Here is an 18,000-nt window from a genome sequence, read left to right on the forward strand (position 1 = left end):
GATTCATTGTGTGGTTTGGTGAGTCAGAGGAATGATTCACTCAGGGCGCGCTGACCCTCTGGGCCTGTTCTGCTCCAGCCACAATGCCAAGCAACAAACACACACGCTCGGATCGATTTCACCATGAGAATGGGTTATTTTGGAAGTTCTACAGGCATTGCTGTGTTGGGAATATCATTTATACATACAGTATATAGATATGTGTGTGTGTATGTGTGTGTGTGTGTGTGTGCTTTCGCGTCCCCGCTACTTTGCGAAAAAATTTTGCAATTCGGTTCTTGCAATTTATCACTCTTTCACGTTTTTTCTTTTTTTTTTTTTTTTTTAGTATTAGAATTTTTTTGCGATGAAACAACCATATTCTAGCTTTAGAAGTAAAACACAGTGAAAAAAAATACAGTAAAATTTAACTAAAATTAATTTTATAAAATAAATAAAATACGAGATCTCCTTTACTAAACAAAGATACCTGGCATTACATTAAGAAAGACCAAGCTGACATTAGGAAGACGGCGACCTTAAGCTTCAGTAAAACAGCAAAAAGGGTCGCACAGCAAATTTATCATCACTCAAGTTTCGGCGCAGCAACGTATTTTCAATGTTGACTACCCTATAAATGATTGATTAAAATTATAAAATTTCTTTCCATAAATTATTTCTATTTACAGTTCATATGAATTTTAATGTACTCTTTTACTGTACATTTTGCATTGCATTTCAACTATTACGTATATACTGCTCCAAAAAAATTAAAGGGAACACTGAAACAACACAGTGTGACTCCAAGTCAATCACACTTAAGTGAAATCAAAGTGTCCACTGAGGAAGCAACACAGATTCATTTTGTTTAAGGACATTACATCAACGTTGGATCAGCCTGGAGTGTGTTTTTACTCTTTCATTTGGAGTGTGACTCCAAATCCAGACCTCCTTTGGTTCATACATTCGATTTCTATTGATCGTTTTGTTGTGATTTTGTTCTCAGCACATTCAACTGTGTAAAGAACAAAGTATTCCATAAGAATATTTCACTCATTCAGATCTAGGATGTTATTTTTTGTGTTCTCCTTATTTTTGAGCAGTATATATATGAAAAATACATTGAAACGCTGAGAGTGACGAGAAAATCACGAGAAAACCAATCGGCAAATCAGTGACGAATCCTTTCAGGTACAATTTAGATTTTTTTTTTTTTTTTTTGTGGTTATTTCAGATTTTGCGTTTCCTCATTTAATAATACGCCATTTGTTTTGTTTTCCTGATTTGTGACTACCTGTGTTTTGACCCCCGGTCTCTTTGAGACCCAGATGGGACAACCGATATGCGATGTGTGCGAAGGCCGCTAATCCTGTCGTGACTGCGGCTCCATTCAGAGGGCGGATTCTTATCGGGTCGCCTGTAACACTAGCGGCTTGTCACGGCCGGGTTTGCGGCCAGATTTGGATAAACGCAGCAGAGCTGCAAAAAAAACCCCCAAAAAAACAGTGAATAAAAAAAGAAAACATCGACACCTGAAAGTAAAAGGCCCAGATGTTCACTTAACGGGGGAATCATTGACACAACTTTTACTGCAAAACCCCCCCACATGAATTTGATCTGTGTAATCCGTCTGCAGAGGGAAGCCTCAAGTGATTTTGCACACACACACACACACACACACACACACACACACAAACACACACACACACACACACACACACACACACACGCTGCTTTTCTCACCTCGTCTTCCATCTTCCCGTTGGTTGTCTCATATTCCCGTGGAGGAAACCCGACTCTGCGTTGGAGAACCTCTGCCGTGCATCTGCGCCATCAGCCTGAAACAAAAAAAAAAGTCCATCAATCCGTTCTCAATAAAAAAAAATCTCAATAAACCTTTCTCCTCTTTCAGGTTTCATTTTCTCACATGTAAAAGAAATAGATGTATTTATATATGTGCTAACAGCATTGAGCCAGATATGTGTGTGTGCACATTTGCGAGGGCTTAAATGTTTTAAGCATCTGGTAATAATCTTCTTAAAATCACAACAATGTGCATTTCATATTCATCTTATGAACAGAAATCCACTGTCCATTCACCTGCAGGAGGTTTTCTGACCACACAGCGCCACCATGTGGTCAAATGGGGGAATAGCAGGCAATAATCAGGCTGCGGTGAGTGGAGATCAAGAAGGTTGAGGATTTCAAGTACTGAGTGGAGAAAAGTGTCAGGGGTACGAAGAGATAGAGACTATCAGCCAGAATGAAAGGACAGGTGGAGGAGACACTGGTGAGACCAGGGATGTTGTATGGTTTAGAAACAGTGACAATGACCAAAAGACAGGAGGCAGAGCTGGAGGTTGCAGAGATGAAGATGCTGAGGTTCTCTTTGGGAGTGACCAGGACGGAGAGGATCAGGAATGAGTCTATCAGAGGAACAACACATGGTAGATGTTTTGGAGAGAAGGTCTGAGATGATTGAGTCATGGATAAAGGAGGGAAAGTGAATATATTGGTAGACGGATGCTGGAACTGGAGGTCTAGAGGAAGACCAAGGAGAAGATTGATGGAGGCTCCAGAGAACAGGGTTAGATGTAGACAGTGGAGTCACTGTGGAGACCCCTGAAGGGAAAAGCCCAAAGGAAAAGAATAATTTGTCGCAGGGGTGCAAGACATGTATGACCAAGATGATATGATGACTGAGATGGTTTGGACATGAGCACTCTTCTGTTCATGTCCAAACCACGGTGAGGATCTGAATAGAAGGTTGCTGAAGGTGGAGCTACCAGGCAGGAGGTCTGGAGGAAGACCAAAGAGAAGATTTATGGACTTCAGAAGAGAGGATATGAAGTTAGTTAGTGTGAGAGAGGAGGATCCAGAGAATAGATGGAGAAGTTTGATTTGCTGTGGAGACCCCTGGAGGGAAAAGCCCAACCAAGAAGACAGTTTTCTTCTAACATTCTTCTGGATCCAATCTACATGTGCATCTTTGATGGTGCAGGATTGAAAGTAAATTGCTTTTTTTTTCAACATTTAAACAAATATATTTCATCCCTTATGCTTTCACACCCTGGAGCCCAAAACATCTTTTTTGGTTTAAATAAATCTTGAAAAAGTTGGATCAGTTGTGTTCATGACGAACAGCAGCTCCTTAGTTCCTTCCAATAGAGAAGTCAATCCAATTAGCAATATTCTTAAAACAGTGGAAATTAGAAATAAAAATTAAAAAAACGCATCAAAAAGGAATTGTATTGACACAGATATAAATCCCTGGTGCTGCCGCTGAGAATAATTACAAAACAAAAAATGGCAACATCTAACATTCAGTTATAACAGACGTAACTTTTCACACAGTGCACGTTCTAGGAGACCCTTGGATAGAACAATCACTGCATGTCTACGAAGCCAGAACGAGAGGGTGAAGGATTGCATGAGCTGCAGTGGACGATGAATGCATGAATGAAAAGTTCCCCTGAGGTCCTGATTGCCTGCAAACCTCCAGAAAGCAGCCGATATCAAACCAAGCACAGGTGTGATGGATTCCTGTTTGTAGTCCATGATCTCCTACCTAGGTTCTCGCCATGTGATTGACAGGTGGGGTCGGGGTTAAACCCCGCCCCTCGCCCCAAAGTGGTCTATGATTGGCCGCCGCCCCTGAGATGCAGATCTATAACACACAATGTTTGATTGATAAACAGGAAATCCATTGATTAGAAACAACATTACATGTTTTTTTTTGTCACTAACCCTGTGTGAAAGAAGATCTGAGGCCTCCTAAAGGGTTAAACACTTCATTCTTCCTCAGCGCCAGCTCGCCATAAAGACCGGCGCAGATAATAACAACAACAATAACGGCTCAGAGCCTCTTATCGGGGAGCGGCGATACAGCGTTTCACGGCGGCTCTTCATTAGCGGCCCTGTCCTGGGGAGCGGAGGGGTCGTCCAGCCAGGGGTTTTCATATCATGGGCACGGAGAGATGGGGGAATTAAAAAGCGAATAAACACATTTATCGCCCGCCTGGGGGCGAGGCGGCTGAGTGACGGGAACATGACGTGTAATCTTTACCGGCGCGGCAACGTTCAGGGGGAAATACAGCTTGGAGGAAATCACAAGCTCCAAGAATAAACAAAAGAGAAGAAAAATAGACATCACAAGGCCGATGGAACAACATGGAATAAATTAAGGGAGGGGGATTCACTCCACATTTTCAGAGAAGTAGAATAAAACAACATAAAATAGAAGAACAAGAATTCATTCGTTCATTCTCGACACAGCTTGTCCTGCACTCTGGGTCGCAAAAGGGCGGAGCTTATCCCTGCTGTGATTGGCCGAGAGGCGGATCAGGCGGACCAATCACAGGCCCTCATATAGAGATGCCCACCCATTCACCCTCTCATTAACATGTCAGAGATTGTATAAACATTGTATAAACATACAGATGTTCCCCTCATTCACATAATGCAGACATACAACCATTCACTCTTTATTCACTCTTATTTACGCGTTGAATGGATAAACAACCATTCACTCTTTCATTTATATTTTATATCAAGACCTACAGCTGTTTATCCTCTCATTCCAATATCTAATAGACAAAGAATTATTCACTCTTTCATTTCCACAACACAAAAATTCACCCGTCAGACATACAGAACCATTCACTCACTCATTCACACATCTGGGCTGGGTGAGTTCTCCACTGAAGCTGCTCTGGTGGTCCAGCAGGTGTCAGCAGAGGAACACCTGACGGTGGGCCGTCCTCGCAGACGCCAGTGCTGGAGTTTCATCCCAGATTACAGAAAATAAGTCCTTTTATCAACTTCTCCACATTCCTTAAAAAGCGAAGCTGGGCCCGAGAGTGACTGTGAACCCGCGCTCCCTGTTTTTTTGACCGTAGATTCAATTTTCTCCGACCTTTCATTGAGGCCCGGAGACAGAAACTGAAAGAAAGACGCTGGACGGGGAGCACTTTGTTCTCCGGCGGTCCGAGAGGAGATAAATAAAACAGGAATGCACTCCGAGGGGGCGGCGGAGGAGCGCCGTCCGCGGACGGGTTCGTCTGTCGGGCAGAATAACCGGCCGGGTCGACGGGCGGCAAACAGAAACCAAAAGAAAAACCTGGTTCTGAATCCCCTCGGCCGTCGGATCCATGAATGACCTGCGACGGCGGAGATGTTCGAACGCGGATGCCTTTCCATGGTTGTCCCCCTGAGGCTTGAGACATGTCTGATTGGACCAGGAAATGAACAAGAATGAAGGGAAACAGATGGATGAGGAGAGAAACTGATATTAGAGATTTCTCACAAATTAACAAACTGGTTTTCTAAGAAGAAAGTCACCTTTTTTGGTACAAGAGTGAAGATGGAACCCGCTGTAGATGGAACTCTGTGGGAATCCCACCAAGGACCTTCTCGCTGTGAGGAGAAGCGCTGACTGCTGCCTTGCACTTATATTCATATTGAGCTTCTTTCAAAAGTTCTGAGACCAAACACGTTAAAGACAAGCATCTCCAAGAGGAGAGCGTGACAGGATGGAGAAGACAGAGTCTCTGCTCGGGCGTGGAGGAGCAGGTTCGGTCAGCCGTTTCTGAGCTTCTTCCATGAAACTCTTCGAGGTGGCCGGTGTTTTGGATTCTCTACGGGTGAAAGACGTTGGGCTGGGCGGAGCATCCCAAACACGGTTGCGTGGTAAGCTCAAGGGAAGGTCTTTCCAGACTTCTCTGTGGGGTCGCCATGGTTTCCAGCAACTTCTTTGGAAACATTAAAAGCAGTGAAGGTGGTTTAAAGTCAGGAGAGCTGAGAGACGAGGGCGTCTCACTCCGTAATCTGCCTGAGGGGAAGCTTCCCGTCTCAGACTCTGAAGAAACACCCTGATTGGGTGGAGGCTTGTGGCGCCGGGGCCCGGAGGCCCCGCAAACATCCAGGCTCTGCGTTCCCAGAGAGGAGGACACGTATTTGGTTTTAATTAAAGTCGGCTACAAGACGGCAAATCCGCAGAACATTAACGTCGTCGGAGCGAAGGTGTTAATCGGGAACCGATCGATTTAATTGCATCGTCGGGCCGATGAACCCCGAATTAACCCGGAATGCTAATCTGCTGCGGAAGAGATCACCCCGAATGTTTGCGCTGGTTTTGGAGCATTCAAAGAAAACATAAGAGAAGTCGCAACACGAAGCCAGAGTCAAAATAATCCCAAAATTTGAGCCTTCATCCTCTGAGTGAGTAATTGCTTGTTTAAATTCTTGTTTCTTGAATGCACTGGGAGTCTGAGTTTGTCTGAGCGGAGGAAGGCCTGCGTGGCATTCGTTTATCAAAACACTCTGGAAGCTGTACACATAATTAGTGTGGCTCGACAAACGCTCAACTGCTCCCCTTTAAAACATTCTTCTGAAAAGTTTTTAACAGGAACAGGTGAAAAAAAAAAAGCTCAATGTTTTGACAATGTTTTGAAAATATTATTGTTGGCAGAAAATTCACCTCATAAAGTCAAACACACAATGACACCCCACTTAGAAGCTCATCCTGCAGAGAGGTTTTGGACCATGAGCTACGAGCAGGTCCTCCAATCGACCTTCTGACTGTGGGAAGAAGACGGAGAACCCGTGCACGGAGAGAACCCCCGTCCACCGCAGAAGGTAAACGGAGGCGCCGAGAGCGGAGCGTGTCTCGCAAGCTTCCTCACATTTCTATTTTGACAGGCGATGATGCAACCGCGGGTTCAACGACGGGAACAGAAGTGTGGGTATTAGACTGAACCCCAGGGTTCCACCGCAGGAGCTGCATGGATAATTCAGGGGACAGGCTCAGGAGGTTCACTTTGAGAAGACCGGAATTATAACAAAGAACTTGCAAGTGCTTTGGAATCGTCTTGAATATATTATTAATACTTACAATGATGACAAACAGCACGGTGGCGCTTTAGCCTCATAGCATGAAGGTCTCACAGGGGGTTCTCGTCTGCTTGGGGTTCCTCAGGTTCCTCCCGCAGTTCATGCAGGACGTTCGGCAGAGACCCTGCATTGTTCAGATGTGTGAATAAGAGGATGAACAACTGAATATCCTGATATGACATGAATGAGAGGTTGAATGTCCTGATATGACATTAAATAAGAGGGAGAGTGCCTGTAGGTTTTTATGTGAAGTATGAATGAGAGGGTGAATTGTACATCTCCATATGTGTTCCTGTCCAGGGTGAACGTCACCTCTCCCCAATGACAGCTGAAATAAGTGGATTTGAATAATGAATGAATATTAATAATAATTATTATTATTATAATAATAAAACCAGAATCTTTATCGAAATGAAAATGGGCCCCACAATCCAGAGATACCAGGTAATCGCTTCACCGGGGAGGTCTTAACAGTGTGACACCAGCCTCCGGTAAACGTTATGAAATTCTCACAATTAAATCTCTTAATTCTTATGTGAAACACTGAAATATATTTCCTCCTTACCGCTCCAGGAGAGTCAGCGGAGGGGATTCGGTGCGGAGGAGCTCCACCGGCGGGGAAGATCAGCCCGGATCGAGGGGGAACCCCGAGCCGGAGCGCCGCCATCTTTGGACCGTACCATTGTTCGATCGAGCGGGAGTCCAGCGGCAACAGCGCTAGCCGTTAGCATGTTAATGCCGTAACATTAGCTGAACAATTCCCTCGCACTGAATGAGCGCCGCTCATTGAAAATCCACATAAATCCACATTGATTCGATCACGGTGGCGAATAAACATCATTTTAACGGTTACTTCCCATTAAAAACGGACGAGGTATCACTTTTACTTCGCTTCTCTTTTGGCTAGATAGGCTAACTCCGCAAGGCTAGTGGTCGGCACTCGCGGTCAAGTTCCCCCCGGCTACTTCCGCTTTGAGGATTTTCAAAACAAAACTCACCTGCTTCCCTTTCGCTGGAATTTCTTTGAAAACACAAATACTTCATCCTTTTAGCGCAAACATACTTTTAAACATACTTCTAAATAGCTTTCTGTGTGACAGTGGTTGCAAGTTTGCCGTATTGGGATAGCCAACCATTCACGCTAACCATAGCGTCACCTTGCTAACCGAAACATCTATAAACTAAAAGATAAAACTGGCTCTTTTGACAGCATCACTGCTGATTTTCCATTTGCAACTATAATTTTTTCAAACCCGTTGAAGGTGGTGTTCTCTTCTTCCCATGACACATCTGACCTTATTAGTTAAATGTTGTTTTTATTTGAAGAAGATTACATCAAAGTCGACCCTACGCGGCGCAGTCAGGGCTACTCCCACTTAGTTTAAAAACATTTGAAAACGCCTTTTGCAGATAAAAATGTCAGTCATTTCTTCTCTCCAAGGTTCTTCCTCGGCCGTGAGCAGAAATGCAGGAGGATGTCACGTCGCTCTTCAAGGTTTTTGAAGGCTCCTAAATACTTGGAAGTTCACTTTTAACCTCATCGCTCTTAAAAGCTCCTTTTCCAAAGCTTCAAGAAAAGTTTCGTTTTTGAAAAAAATACAATAGGAACACCCCAAGGTTCAGTACAGGCTCCTCTATTATTTTCTCTTTTTTGATAAATAACTTGCTATTAAGTCGCCCGGCAGTCATTTAAAGTTTTAATGCAGATGATGCCGTTATCTGTGCAGCGGCTACGTCAGCTAGCAAGGCCTCCGGGGTGCTAACGGATGCTGCGACAAGAAAAACATTTATTTATTATTATTTATTTTATATAGTATTTTTTGTGAAATACATAAAACCTGTTGTTTAAAAAGTTTAAACATTTACCCGGAAGACTGAGAGTCATTACAATATGCTATGTATAGAGTATACAGTGTCATATCATAATGATGCTATTTGCTATACTATATCCTAATATGAAAAATCTTTCATTTTTTAATTTCTTTTAAAATGTTCTTCCTGTAAATAACAATTGAATGCAATTTATAAGTAATTTATTATCTTATTCAATTCTTAAATGTGACTAGATTTTTTGGGGGTTATTTAAACCATACATAGTTTCCTGTGAAATATACGCACGCACACACACACACACACGCACGCATATATAAATATACACACATAGTCCTTCATTACATTAACAGCAGTGTTTGTAATGAGACAATGTCAAACTGTAGTGTCCTTATCTCACTCAATCTATTCTATTCCAGTAAATGGGCAATTTTCAGGTAATTATCTATTGCTTGCTTTTGATGAATTGACCTCGGGCTTCTTCCTTCTATCACCTGCAGCGGGAATCTCCCTGCATCTGATTGCTTTTGGTTTTCTTAATGACTGCAGCCTCAGATCTTCCCAGATTTGCCTGGAGCTTGGTTTTCGTCTGGCTGTGCAAGGAGCAGCCAATGTGCAGCGGAGAAGACGCTCGGGGCTCCCTAATGTCGAATCAAGTCACGTCAGATTTTATTTTCGTGGCCTCAGAGCACGACCCGGGTCGTCTGATGACCCTTCTCACGTGGAGCAGGTCAGGACCACTGCTCTTTAAGATGATCTACAGAAACCCAACATCCACCTCCCCCAGGAGCATGAAGAGAGAGGTGCATGATGGGATATCCCTCAGCAGGGTAAGCCTATGGCAGCATAACGCAGGACTAGCCTGGCGCTAATTGTAAGCTTTTTCAAAAATATGCCTGTGGAGGTTCTCAGCCGTCCAGGTCATGGAGAATACGTGTCGAAAAACTTCTTGTCGGATTTGAATTTCCTCACTCGGAGACGTTTCAGGCCTCATCCCAGAGTGCTTCTTTAGCTCCAATGACCCGTGGGGGGTTCATTTTGGTCACATACGGCCTCATTTAATGTCAAAGGGGTGTCAACCAGTAAAATCATAGCGGAATGACCTAGAAGTAACACTTTGTACACATTTTTCTTTGTTGTAGTGTAAAGGAGAGCAGGTAAATGATAAAAAAATCTGTCTATCTAATGAACTGTTCCTTTAGAAAATACATGACCAACAACCTGAGATTCTTTCAGAAAAGTAAGAGCAATGTCAACAACACTATACCTAACTTCTGTCTTCTCAGTTCTCCGTGCATTTTGATCTATTTTTCTTGCTGCATCCACACCGAGCAAACAGGTTTTTACTTACCTCAACAAACAAATAAGAAGTGGTCCACTTTTCGTTGAAAACCCCACACTAGATGTCCACTTTTCTGTTTTCTGACGACGCCATCTTGCTGATGAGGGTGTCGGGTCCAACGGAAACATAAAAATGCTACTTACAGACCTGGAAGCCGCATTGCTGTCACATTGTGTTGTGCCATATTGCTAACACTGACTAAAACAGTGCAACCCTAGCAGATAATATAGGATCTGCATTTTTATTTTAAAAAAGTAGTTCATGATTTTTATGTATTTTTTTCAAATTGTAGATTTATTCCACGGGCCGGAGTGGCCCCCGCTGGCGGGCTGGTACCGGCCCGCGGGCCGTAAGTTTGACACCCCGGTACAGCCAGGTTAAGCTGGCTTGTTATGTAAATAGAGGAGTTAAAGGGCAGAAACTTGGTCTAAGGGGGTTGTTAGGCTGATGGTGGTGTCGTTCTTTGGGGTCAAAGGATTCGAGTTATATTGGGCAACACCCTGCCGATCATTTGAAGTGAAGAAACCACTTGGATCAGGAGTGAAACGTCTTCAGGTGAAGAAATTCAAGTCGAGTTGCCGCAACAAAGAAGATTTCCACAAGCTTTCTCTAAAAGAAAGGTTTTAAGGCTATTCTTAACCCCCCCCCCCCCCCCCCCCCACAGGAGATCTTATGAAGGCTTTGGATTTGGACGCAATACACCAGGTTGGAAACTGTCACCGCCTGGTTGTCATGGAAACACGACCCACCCGAATATCTTGACCTCCGCCCCTCTCCGTCTTCTAACCCAGGTTCTTACCTTTTATTAATTTTTGGGTTTGCCTCCGGAGCTGTAGAGCCCACATTTGTAATTGGTGCCGCCTTCTATCTCAACGCATGCATCTTTAAAAGTATTATGGGGTGGCCTCGAGGGCCGGAGCACAGCGGCAAGTAGGATACAAAATGGAAAATGATTACAGGGAAACAAATGACAAAACACAAAGCTTTTTGCGTTTCCTTTTTTCTTATTGCTTAGATGTATTTTTTGAATTACATGGCATATTTTGTGCGGCACACACACACACACACACACACACACACACACACACACACATACACCAGCAAGCGCAGCTCGTGTGCAAAATGAAATTGTAGCCTGGCAACGAGGCGGATAAAACCCATTTCTCTTTCTGCGGATCCACCCGGACCACCTCCCGTTCACTTCCTGCTCCCGACCGGGCCAATCACGACCTATCAATACCAATCAATTTTTTCCCCGTCGCAGATATTTCCCTTCTATCATCCTCAGCGGGAGGCAGCCACAACCCGCCGAGCTCCTTCACTTGAAACGCCTCTCCGTTTGTGAAAACACCCCCAAAATAATCGCCTCTTTTCCAGGCTGGCGTAGCTTTTCTTCCATCTGCGGGACTTTTTTCAATTAAAACTAGTTGTTACATATCTTCATTTCTTGAATGAATATTGAAGCAGTGACGTGCAGTCAGTAGAGGCACGGCATCATGGAAAGAAAAAAAAGTGAAATGAAAAAATATTTTGAACGGTTCTATTTAAGCTATGATTTGTCCCATAAAGTTATTTTCAATGCTGACAAAAAAAAAAAAATCACATTTAGTCTTTAAATATGGAGAAGACGCGTGCGGTGACGCGGCAGCCCGCTATGGATTGCGCAATGATTCTGCTAACTGCGCTAGCATGCTATGCTCTGAGACCGTATTGCTATCCCTGTGGATGTCACTATTAAAATGTTCAAACACTTTAAGCACTAATATATGAACTAAATTTCCATACTTAAGCTGATGTGTATAATTTTTTTCGTCAACAATCGTTACGTGTTTCTCGTGCCGAGCGATGGTGAAGCGGCAGCGAAGACACACTAAGTGAGGCACGCAGTGACGGTGCCTCATGCTAGGGGGAGCCGCTGATCCCAGGGAGCCTTTTTACTACTCGGCTAAAGAATGATAGAATTTGCAATAGCAAGCTACTGTAAACAGTTAGCAAGTCAAGTGCAGCCATCCAGTCATATTTTCCTCTTGCTTGGCTTTATTTCCAAAATGGAGGATTACATAGCTAAACTGAAAGAATTTTCTAAACTGGACTTTAAGTAATAAGTAAGAGAAGACCGACGGCGGCGCTAACGGATTAGCTTCAGACTAGGAGACAGAAGACTCGGTCTTTTCAAACAGAGTGGTAAACACGAAAAGGCTGGTTGTGTGGATGTCCAGTAAGAGAGCGCCTTTTCTGCTTTTCCTGCATTCTTTTCTCAACTTCTGACAATCAAACATGAGCGGTCGGCCACTTGCAGTCAAAGTCAAATTGCGCTAAATACATTGGGGTTGTCCAGGATAGATTTGGCTTTGAATGAACAGCAAAGACTCAACATCAGCATCCACAATGCTAAGCTAAAGGAAAACCGCTCAGCGCCGCATGGACTTCATTTATAAGTAAAGGCAAGAGATAGTAACGTTATTTTATGTGCTTTTTTCCATGCTACAGTTTGTATATGCAAAGAATGCTGATATGATATTTTAAACAAACATGTTAACTGCCAATAAAATGGTGAATTAGCGACTCCGTAGGGTTCATATGTTTGTAAATCTGACTGATGACGTCAGTGCCTCACCAGCCATGAACCTCACCGCACGTCACTGTATTGAAGCTATCATTGCGTTAGCTATTAGCATGTAACAATTAGCCATTCAGCTAGATTGGCTAACATTAGCTAATAGAGGACTCTGGCTTGGTGTCTCTGAGCGGTCGAGGCAGAAGGCCGCCCACATCGAACTTGGATCCGTCCGAGGTTTCTGCACCGGTAAAAAAAGCGGCGCTTCCTCGCCTCGGTTTCGATTTGGCGCCGTGAAAATAAAAGCTGACTTGATCTGACTGTTCCAAATCCGAGCATACCGCTGTAGCTATTGGCTACATCCCACAGGGATTTGCAGTGCCTTTTTTTTTTTTTTTTTTTCTAAGTTTAACTCCGGCTCCTCAGAGAAATCCATGTGTATGTCTGAATTACGTAACTTCTTATCGCAGACACAACATCTGACTCCCTGCGAGCAGAGACCTCCCTCTCAGAACAATACGTTCTCCAGGATTCCCCGGAGGGGCCGCGAATCCTCAGCGGGCCGATGGTCGGCGGGCCAATCGCAGCGTGAATAAGTGCATTACCTCAAATCTGCGTCGGCGTCGGCGAGCGTCCCTTCGCTCCGTGACTCGTTTCTTTGGGGATTAGGCGAACCCGGAATGCTCTCCGCAATCTGGATTAGAACATGGGGACAGACGTTGGTGAGGTCATACAGACGAAGATAGCGTCCGACGCGTCGTTTCCGGGACTTGCCGGCGTTTTCCGTGAAGCTGCTCCGTGGGACGGCAGCAGGGCGGGGCCGCCACCCTCAAGGGTCGGCTTCCGGTACATTCAGAATCAACACAGCTCGAAATGTGTGAAAGAAGGACTTTATTTATGAAACTTTGCCCTAAAAGCAGTACATTCTGAATATGTATGATCATTTTTCTGAGGATAAACGCAGATGTCGGTTTGGAAGACCGGATCGTTTCTTTTTTCCGGTATGTCTTTCTAACTCCACCTTTTTTTTTTTTTTTTTTTTTTTGCACAAACAAATCACACGACCAGCTAATCCATTGCAAAAATAACGACGTTCTCTAAAACACCACTTTGCTCTTATGCTAGCCTGTCCTTCCCTTAGTCTTGTCAAGATTGGTCCAGTTTTGGTACGGATACAGAAAAGTCGGCAAAGGGGAAGGGCTTCAAAACCAGTCAGGAAGGTGGCGTTTTCATTGGAGAATAAATTCAGATGACGTGAACATTGGCTGGGCTCGGGATTATTTGAAAAGCGCTATAAAGCGTAGCTGTCAAAAAGTTCACCAACTTGATCCCGAGGCAACGGAAATCAAACCAAGCAGCTTCTTTGACGGTGCACTGCCAAACTTTGGATCCGCTTATTATGGTCCAGCTCATTGGACGGACGCTGAGAAACCCTGAATTCGGAAGCTCAGTCACAACCGTCACACCTTCTGTCTCGTTCCCACATTTATCAACTAGTCCTGATCACAGATCACATGATCAGGTTGAACCAACCGAAGCCACGCTTTGCAAGAGTTTCTTGTGAAGAAACAAAAATGGAGGCCAATTAGCTGTTGCTAGCGCAGCTAGCTGCTCTGTCCTCCATTACTGTAGTCCAGTTTGGCTTTGCCAGCCGTCTACTTCCTTCACCGTTTGCCGTCTGTCTTTTCGTCTTCTGATGCCACTTCCTGTCGTCTTCGTCTTCTGATGCTGCTGTCCTCTTTTTCATTGACTGTTAGCAACATGTGTTAGCAGTCAAGTTGGTGATCAGCGCACATCACCCGATTGACCCTTGTAGGGTGACCTGGGCTGAAGAGCTGGACCACTACTTCCGTGATCCGTCCATGTTTTCAAGACGCTGACCGATCTGTTTGTTCGTTGGTGTTAAACCTTAAGGTTCCACCTTCTCGCGCCAAACCGATTGTCTGGACGCCGCAAACGTTGAACCGGAGACGATTTAGCGGAGGGAAGCTGCGGCACCTCCGTCAGCACTACTCATGCTAACCCCCTGGACGGATTACCGCTGAAAACACCCAAAGCTAATCCGCAAGAATAAAGACACCAGCAACAAAAACTGTGTGTGCACAAGAGCGGTGTATAAAAAGTGTTCACTTAAGGCGGTTCAAGTTGGTAAATCACAAGTGAACCCCCCTCCCCCCACCCCCGCCCCCCTTTCAGATCCCCTTCCCAGAAGCATACCACCATAAAGACACAGCATGCATCAAGCGTTTGTCCCCCCCCCCCCCCTGCAAGCGCTGTTGTTCATGCATCGTTGCCACCTCAATGCGTCATGGCACAGAGATCTATTGCTCCACTGAAATAAATAGATAAATATCAAATAAAACAGGTTCGTCAGTACATGGAACCCATCTCCGCAACACAACGTGATGTCTGTGTTTGGTCTTTTAGCTGCTGCTTCATCCCAGGTTAGTCCTCAGCAGTGGGCCGCCGCGGTTATCGTGGTTAGCGCTTCGTTAGCAAGCAGCTCCGGACACGTTCAGCTGCGCCCCAAAAAAAGACGGGGGCGAGAGCAGCCACGTCCGAAACGTTTCTTTGCAACGCCGACCGTTCCGTGATGAAGACGTAGGGGTCTTTTGATGTGGGGTGCGATATTATAGGGAAGTCACGTCGGGGGCTGGTTGCACAGGGGACCGAGGCTACATCTCAGATTTAACAGTCTGCCTTCTGATGATGTAAAATTGTATAATCTTAACCATCTTCTGTACAAGTAACAGATCACACGGTAACGGGAGAAGGCTAGCGGTCAAAGGAGCCATGAGGATCCACGGTCTTGGTTCGGTCTTAGTGTACGGGTTTTGCTTTTGCGGATTTCCTAGCTGTGGACCAAAAAGGAGCTAAACGGATGCTAAAGTTGAGCTTTCGTCAACAACATGAAATCAGGTCAAATTGTTCCCCATTGGGTTTGGGATGAATATTGGTCTCCCTCAACAAAAATGGGATCTACCCAGCTTGGTTCTGCTGTATCACCACCAGGAAAGATGGTCCATGCTAGCAAGTAGCTTGTCTGGCTACTAAGCCTCTTGCTCCATTAAAAACCAGATCTTTCTTTCTCCGCCTCTTGGTTCTCCTCCGATCTTCTCACGAGAGCCAAAGGTCGGCAACTAGCTCCAGAACCCTCTGCCCCCTCACTTGTACAGAACCTCCTTCTGCGACGCCATTATGTCTTCACAGTGGACATAATTCCCCCAAATTCCCCCGCACCTTTGGTCAAACCTTCATCTCAGCTGACCTTCACCCATCCTCACGCTCATTTTCCTCCTTCCAGCTCCCCGCTCTCTCAGAAATCACAAAACTCACCCAGGAATCCGAGGTATCCCCCATTATTTTCGCCATCATCCACTCCTCTCTCCCCATCTGTACCTGCAGCCTTCCAAAAAATACTGCTATTACCCCAATTTCGAAACAGAGCCCTCCAACTGCGGCAACCTCCGTCCCATCTCCAGTCTACCCTTCATCTCCGAAGTCCTTGAAAAAGCAGTTGCTTCCTGCCCGCTGCACGGCACTCATCGAAATCACCGATGACCTCCTCATGGCAGCTGATTCTGGATTCCTCGCCGTCCTAATCCTCCCTGACCCGAGTGCAAGTCCCGCCCAACTCCCTCACTGATTGCATCTCTGAAATGAAATTAAACAGTGACAAAACCGAGGTTCTCCTCACTGGTACCAGATCCACTCTATCCAAAGCCAACGGCTTCATTTTTTATTTTTATTGCGTCTTTTTTTTTTTGTCTGTAAAGCGCCCTCGAGTGTCGAGTTTCAGAGAGAATAAATTATCACAACTTCGCCGCCGTCTATTGGCCTACTGACCAGTCGTGCTGTGATTCCTCTGAGCTTTGAGGAGTCCCTACGCCTTTTCAGCACTATAAAAATAAAATGAATGTCTTTTGACAGGCGGCTCTTTGGGGATCTGACTTGAATAATCCACCGATCCGCCCTGTATGTCAGGTGGATCCAGATTAATGTCTCTAATTATTTGGGCCAGGAGAGGGATCGGGAAAGATGTGAGGCCAGGTTCAGCAAGCAGACATTAGTATGCTTGTTAAATGAACACTTGATGGTAATTAAAAGAAGTATGCTCGGCTACTCTCTCTCTCTCTCCGACAGAGAGCCCGGAAGGGCAAAGAAGGACATTTCCAGTGATCAAAGTGCTGGAGAGGAACGTGGTAACTTAGGAGATTGACTCATGTCTATGTACTTGTTAACCTGGGAGATAAGCTGATTTTCCAGAAGTGAGCCTCTTCTTCTGTTCTACTTCACCGTAAAAGGCGGCTTGGGGTTTTAAATGCCTAAAAAGGGTGCCGACCCTGAGCATACATGTACCTCTTGCACCACTCAGCAGGGGGTAGGAGTTGCTGCTCAGGCGCCCCGAAGAAAGGAAGGTAAAAGAAGCATCTGGAGGTAGTCTACACTTCCCCGTCACAGCAAGAGGATCCCTGGATTGATGTCTCCATATGTAGCTCAGGACCAAGTCAAGTCCCACCTCTTGCTCATTTATCACCCACGTAACCGTGGAGACATCTGACCCAAAGGACTCGAACAGAGACAGGGCTACGTCAACAAACCCTAGCCGATACTGTCCTCAAGGTGTTGATGGCTGCTTTCATCTGAAGCACTGGACAGGTCCAGGGGTCACATGGTCCTTTAGGGTCAACCCTCTTGTACCACCTGAAACTCCATACCGCCACTCAGAAGTGAGGAAAGGAGAAATGTCCACGAGTCCAGTTGGCAAAACAAGAGCCCCTAGACCACCTGGATGATCTCCATTGTTTTTACCCCAAGTGGTCAACCAAGTGGTCCTCAACCACGCACGCTCTTGAAGTCACTGTGCGCAACAGCATCCCCTAGTTCTGGAGATGATTTTTGGTTCCTTTTAAGAGTCTCAGGGCCATAGTCATACTGCATTTGGGTTGAGGGAGCCCTAGTGGTAGCACATTAGCATAAGATTTCATAGATTTCAAGGTCAGATGAGCCAAACAGAGAGACTTGCAGCTCGTCTACGTTTCTGAAACTTGCCAAAAAGCGATTCCAACTTTGGATTGGGTCTTCTTAGTGGATTTGGAACCCAAGAGATAGGACCTCAACTTCGAGTGATGCGACCTAGATACCTCATTTACCCACTGGGTAATTTGTTTGACCACAGGCAATGTGACTGCCGACCCTCGAGGTAACTGAGGACTCATATACACAACAACGTTTCCATTTTTGGCCCGTCTGCGGTGCCTGAAAGCGGGACGATACCGAAAACGCCATCGTCTCCATGGAGATGGGAAAAAAACAACACTTGGAAAACAGCCATGGACGCTAAGGTTGCAGTAAATTGCCATGTGCAGCGGGGTCAACTCCAGTCTACTCCAGAATACTC

General features: G+C 45.1%; 1 long non-coding RNA gene across 2 annotated transcripts; it reads right to left on the reverse strand.

Moving 5' to 3' along the window:
* Positions 1-1,737: 1,737 nt before the first annotated feature.
* LOC147213432 (uncharacterized) lies at positions 1,738-5,182 on the reverse strand. Of its 2 annotated transcripts, none has more exons than XR_015104531.1 (3): positions 5,099-5,182; positions 3,548-3,646; positions 1,738-1,817 (listed from the first exon to the last, which is right to left on the reverse strand). It is a non-coding gene; the product is annotated as an uncharacterized LOC147213432 (long non-coding RNA). The 2 variants fall into 2 exon arrangements; XR_015104532.1 differs by lacking the exon at positions 5,099-5,182 and adding an exon at positions 3,727-3,917.
* Positions 5,183-18,000: the final 12,818 nt, after the last annotated feature.

Source organism: Fistularia commersonii, chromosome 36 (assembly GCF_037954325.1).
Source record: "Fistularia commersonii isolate RoL2024-O1a breed Wild chromosome 36, RoL_Fcom_v1.0, whole genome shotgun sequence".
Classification (NCBI taxonomy): domain Eukaryota; kingdom Metazoa; phylum Chordata; class Actinopteri; order Syngnathiformes; family Fistulariidae; genus Fistularia; species Fistularia commersonii.